The sequence below is a fragment of the Echinops telfairi genome, unplaced genomic scaffold, assembly GCF_000313985.2.
Source record: "Echinops telfairi isolate 266 unplaced genomic scaffold, ASM31398v2 ScPeMD7_7469;HRSCAF=8507_1, whole genome shotgun sequence".
NCBI lineage: Eukaryota > Metazoa > Chordata > Mammalia > Afrosoricida > Tenrecidae > Echinops > Echinops telfairi.
The window spans coordinates 37,683,750-37,689,795 of record NW_022111373.1 but is presented as its reverse complement, the minus strand read 5'-3'; the positions used below and the strand labels follow the sequence as shown (position 1 = coordinate 37,689,795).

Below are 6,046 nucleotides of genomic sequence, written 5' to 3'. Positions count from 1 at the left end.
CTGGGAGAATCATGCTTTTCCTGGGAAAATGTTGCCAATTCTGTGAAAGTCAACTGTTGAGGCAGTCTGTTTGGCATCTAATAAGTGGAGTGTGTACAAAGAATAACTGCACAGTGGATTCCTAGAGAGGAAGATGCTGGAGAAGAGACCTGGGCCAGCAAACCAGGGCAGTATTCAGATTAAGGGCAAGGCTTTGGTCATCTGACCCTCACACTGGGTCATTCTCTCTCCTGCTGGATACAATGGTTTAGGGAAAGTATCAAGTAGACATTTCATGTGGTTGGAAACGGCATACCTCCTAGAAGCAAGGCATTTCCCATTGAGAGTCTTGGCTTGATGCTAAACTCTGGGAGATGATGTCCCCTGGACTTCTTTTGCAAGGAATTTGACTGCCCTCATTCTGACCACCTCTCCCACTGGTCCCAAGTGGGAATCTGTGGTTTCATAATCAGAGCCCTGATTTGCTTCCATTTACTAAAACTGTTTGGACCTAAAAGCTGGGCAGTTGCCGTGGGCGAGCAGAGTAAATGGGCTTACATACTACCATGAGCAAAGCATTAGTCTGCACACTATTCTTGTCTGTGATGGTGGGCCCTCTTTTTTCAGGGAAACTGTTGACTTTCATGAAGGTCACACAAATCAACAAGCCCTCCCCTCCTAACTCATTTGTAGAAATTAGTTCACATTTTGCTGAGAACAGAAAAGTCACAAAAAGTTAATAAGGCGGGAGCGGCACTTTAGAATTGGTTAATAAGCTAGTACCACTCCACCCCTTTTGTGAACACTTCAGGGATGTGAACGGGCACAGTGCAGGACACAAGAATATGGTGGTGGGGGTAGGGGAATGGGAAGGGGGAGGTTGCCTAGACATAAGGCTGCAAAAGGTTCTTTGAGCAAGTAGACACTTAACTACAGTGCTACCTGATTAAATGGGCACTCGTGTTGGTCAATTCTTTGCAAAAGCTACCATTCTAAGGAAGGCAGAAGACATGTATTCATTTGATGCTTATTTCTCATGGCTACCTAAGGAGCCTTAGGAGATTCACCGTCTCCAATTTGTCCCAGTTTAAGTCTGAGGGCAGATCACCCCAGCAGAGCCAGTTAATTTTGGGGATCCATAAAATGCACGGTTCCTCATTAAAAAAGCATGAGAAAGTGCTATTAAAGGCACTAAAATGTAATTTTCCCCCCTTTCTTGCATGGTCTCTCTCAACTTGTCAGCATGCTTCCTTTTTTTTTAATTTGCTGTTTACTGTCATTCTAAATAAAGAAAAACTGAAATGTTTAATTATTAACATGACTTTTCCATTCATCATATCGTTGCAATGCCGATTTTTAATGCAAATATAAGAAATTTTAATTTGTATGCAGAAACTCTACATTTACAAATCTGAATTTCATAATTTGCACATGCATATGGATTTGATTTTTAGTGGGATAGTGGAGATACTGCACAAAACCAACTCAGCTGAAACTAACAACTGTTTTCACTTTACTTCTGGATACGTGCAGATTCTACCAACATGCAATGGGAGTTGAGTGATCTTTGGTCTTATTAAACTCCCATTGTGGCCCATAAGACTTTAAGCTACTAGGCATCATGGATGCTCTATACAAATAGTACTACAGGGCATAAATATATATATATATATATATATACATTTCATCTCTGCTCATATATATGTATGTATATATATGGACACACACATATATTGCAATATCCCAATAGACTTAATTTGTAAAATGTGAGTTCAGGGATAAAATGATTAAAAACACTGAGATGGTGACAGTGGAGGGCTCCTTCAGAACAGGGTCTTGTGTGACTGCATGGGCCACAGGCTAGTCCTGCACCTCAGACCTCTGGCTGTTTCTGTTAGGGTACTTTAAGTTGATATGGAAAGCAGGACCTTTCAAGGACATAGGTCTAATACTAACGAAACACATCATGGTAGGGCTAGAAGGGATAGATTATACAGGGCTGTCCCAGGATTATGGAGATTGGCTCCTAAGTGAGTCTTTAAGTCGGATTTGTAGGTAAATGGGAAGAAGTATATATAGTTCATGTTTAGCTTTCAGTGTAAGGAAAAAAACTTGAAGCCCTTCACATGATAGGAAAACTAGGTGTGCAACAGCGAAGGTGATTGTGAGGAGGAAAATGTTGCAAACAGGGGTTGGATCTATCACTTGAAAAGGAGGGCAAATTCACATAACATTAAAGAGCAAGGATGTCAAGTGGGGTTAGTCATCACTAAACTACTTGTTCACACAATATCCCTGGGTTGGATGGTTGGGCCTACAGCTATTTGATAATGTCCTACCTGAAAGCAGCGCCCAGTGTTGCTTAGCTGCTGGTCTGCTGGTCTAGGAAACAATCTAGGTTAATTATTCACAGTAGTCAACGTTCTCTGTGATTTCTCCCATTTTGCGCTCCTGTTTCCCACTGCAAACAGAGATGGATGGATGCTTTGCTCTTGCCTCTGTTTTCAACACACCATGCACAAACAACAAGCATATAGATTTTGGCTGGCCATTTTCAATCTAAAGGGACATAAAACTATATAGGGAGAGTGGAAAATAAGAGGAAAGAAAGACGAATACCCTCATAAGCAAAAAGGAGGAGGAAGAGCATATCCTAAATCCCCCACAATGGAAAACAACAACGCTGCCCTGATACAGGCACTCCCATGCACACATTTCTCTGGGTTTCAACTAGTTTGAATTAAGAAGCCAAGCCGCATCTGCAGCCAACAGCTGGAATTCAGCAACTGTTGTTAATCCACCTTAATTGCTTATTATTCTATCAGTTCTTGTTTGTGCTTTTGTTATTCAAAGTAATTTTCTCTACATGCACACACTACCAAGTATTCCTTTTTTTTTTTTTTTGCAAGCTGTGGCCAAGGAATTCTGTGTTTCAGTGTAACAATCATTCCGTGTTGTTGTTTTGTATTGAAACTAAAATACATTGCACTGGACCAATATATATATATATTTTTAAGTTTGCATGAAGCCCTCACATAGACTAGCATTAGTCTTTATATATACACAGAGATGCAGGCATTAGACACTGAATAAGGAGAGGCTGCTGTTAGGGTTTTAATTAGAGCCACGGTTAGTGTGGTTGCCATTTTCCCTAAACAATTCTTCCCCTCCTTGCTTGGGGTGTGTGGGTGGGGGGTGTTCACTCCACCATTTTATTGCACTAGTGAATAAATTGAGATCCCAGGTATCCAAGAGTGGGGGGGGTGAGGGGGGAAAGACCAATATAAATGCATCAGGTGCAAGTTACCAAGGTAAATAGGCCCATGGAGACTGAAAGGCTGACAATACCAACTAGACTATCTAAGAAGGATCAGCAGGAGAAAGCCCACTGGTTCCAGTTCTGCCCTGCACTGTGCGTGCTGTAGCCCCATCCATTCACGAAGTCCCCACGAAGAAGTCCACTGCACAAGGCACTTGTGACTGGGCACTCACAATCTTCTTACTACCGGTTTGGTTATACCTCTTCTCTCTCCTCTCTTTTAAATTTCCACAAATGCCACTTTGTGTGGCATCTCTCATAGCAGATTCCCCAACTGGAGAGACCACTGCAATAGAATCTGCATCTACAAGTTGATCTTTTGTAATTACATATTTTGTGGAGCTCTGCACATAATCTGCAACAAGACAAAGCTAACACAAATGTATCATGAGTAACTGTGATCTGTAGGGCATGAAGGCTGATCTTTCAGATCTTCCCTACAACTCAGACATCTATTCCTAGAGAGCGCATCTGTGGCTTTGCGTATTCTTCTTAACCATCGTTGCTGTCTTACTTGTTCACTCATGACTTTTCCAGTGTAAGCCTAGACCCCTCTCCATAAGCTTCTTACAAAACAGAGACCTACCATATGCTTGTCTCCCCTACAGTGCTTGACTATTTACTGAACTGAATGCATTTCTCTAGATGAGAGACGATAAGGCTTTCTGTTAGTCTGGACCTATTGCCACCCAGTACTTACTGGCACGGTGCAGTCCTCTTCGAAGTTGATCCTGAATACATACCTATAAGTCTTATTTCCCTATGTATGTCACTGCTGCGCGAGTCCTTTAAAAAAGTAGCCTGTTCTGACCCGACTGGACCATGAGACACAGCAGGCAAGTGAGCATATGTTCAAATGTGATAAAAGAACTATATTATGACAAAGGTCTTTTAGGAGATATTTTCTTTGCCCTTCGATCACCTTGACTCTGTTTCTTCAAACAGCAAGAGGCTGAAAAATTATGTTGCTGCAGGTATTTCGGCCAGGATCATTCATCCTGGGGTCTGTAGGAGGAACCTGTGAGTTCCCCCAACAGCGGGGAGAAGAATTCATAATGGAGTCAGCTTCAGTTCTAACTCTTACTACTTATTCAAACGGCAGTAGCCTTGCTTTTATGCTTCCCGTTTCGGAGCAGGCGCCACAGTAGTTAAGGAGATACTGTGTTGTATAATATCAGCTAACACGAGCACAGCGTCTGTAGGTCTTCCACAGCGGATCCACCAGGGCCATTTCCCAAAAGGCAGGCTTTTTGTGGAAACAATTCAAGAGTGTATTGCTGAAGCCCTACTCACTAAGAGTAAATAAATGATACGGTTTTTTAAATATGTCCCCTTCATTATATTCCTTCATTCATTCAGGGTAGTTCTTACTGCCTGATGATTGTGATATCAACTACAACTACAAAATCAAAATCTATATAATCTTTATTTGCAAATCAAACCTCTTATCCGATTAGCACAACCATCATGTTGTGGTGTGGTTGTGATCTGCAGTGCTGAACACTTTATCCCCTGTGCTAGCAGAGCTATGTGAGTGCAAATATTACAGCTTATTCAGCCAGGCTCTCAATTCATCAGCTCAGTGGCGATGAATCCAATTGCTCTGATTTTTAGAGAAATTCTGAGAAACAATTCTTTCACATTTAGGATGGATCCCAATGTTCGAAGAAATATTGTAGCACTTTGTTGCATGGTCATTATTTGTTTGAAAATTAAGATTTTAAACATTATTCTAATGCAGCTACCATTGAGTAAGATTTAAGATACCCATAAGATGCATACTGTGTAAGGTTTATGATACATACCATATATACTCGTGTATAAGCTGAGTTTTTCAGCATTTTATGCCATTTTTGTGGTAAAATGAGCTACCTCGGCTGATATTCAGGTTGGCTTATACTCGAGTATTTACGGTATCACATCTCTGTTGTGGTATCAACCTTCATTTCATAGAACCTGTCATGATTTTCTTTTTTTTTTCTTCTTATTTTATTTATTTACCAATAGTAATGAAAAAAATTGGGAGTTACAAAAACAAGTTAAATGCAATATGGAAGCCTACTAAATCCCAATACATTTCACAAACACAGAGGCAACAGAACCCTATTCCAATTGCTTCTTTTGGAAAATAGGTGGAAAAGAAAGATGTTCAGACCTCGGTCCACACGAGCTTATTAGCAAGTGGAGGATCCCTGATTTCCCAAACCAGTAGCGAGGCATGGCCTGTTGGAGGGCTTTCATCACTGATGTCGAAAAATATGGAACACTTCACGAATTGGCGTGTCATCCTTGCGCAGGGGCCATGCTAATCTTCTCTGTATTGTTCCAATTTTAGTCTATGTGCTGCCTAAGTGAGCACCTTGCCATGGTTTTCGTAACTGGAATAAGAGAATGCTGAGTTGGTATGTTAGCGACCAGGAGGGAGGGGGAAGATCCACTCTGATTCATGGCGTGAAGGAAAGGCCACAAAGGTAAAATGATAGGTGACAACTAGCTGGGGGGAAAAGAGTTGCAGATTTCAAAAATGGAGAGATTTTATCAAATTTAAACTCTTTCTTGCCTTGCAGCTGGGAAACAATTTTGAAGCGGCCTGCTTAAAAGCTAGACTCAGTGATGAGTACCCCAATTCTGATGGCTATCTAAGATGAAGCCTAGGCATTTCCTATAGGAAGGCTGTTAATTACACCAAGCCGCACCTGGGAGCACTGAAGAGTATTCCTTTGCTCCCAACTTCAGGCCCAAACCAAC

General features: G+C 41.4%; 1 non-coding gene across 1 annotated transcript; it reads right to left on the bottom strand.

Annotated features, from left to right (window-relative positions):
* Positions 1 to 5,550: 5,550 nt before the first annotated feature.
* LOC115873819 lies at positions 5,551 to 5,657 on the bottom strand. Its single transcript, XR_004048604.1, has one exon. It is a non-coding gene; the product is annotated as a U6 spliceosomal RNA (small nuclear RNA).
* Positions 5,658 to 6,046: the final 389 nt, after the last annotated feature.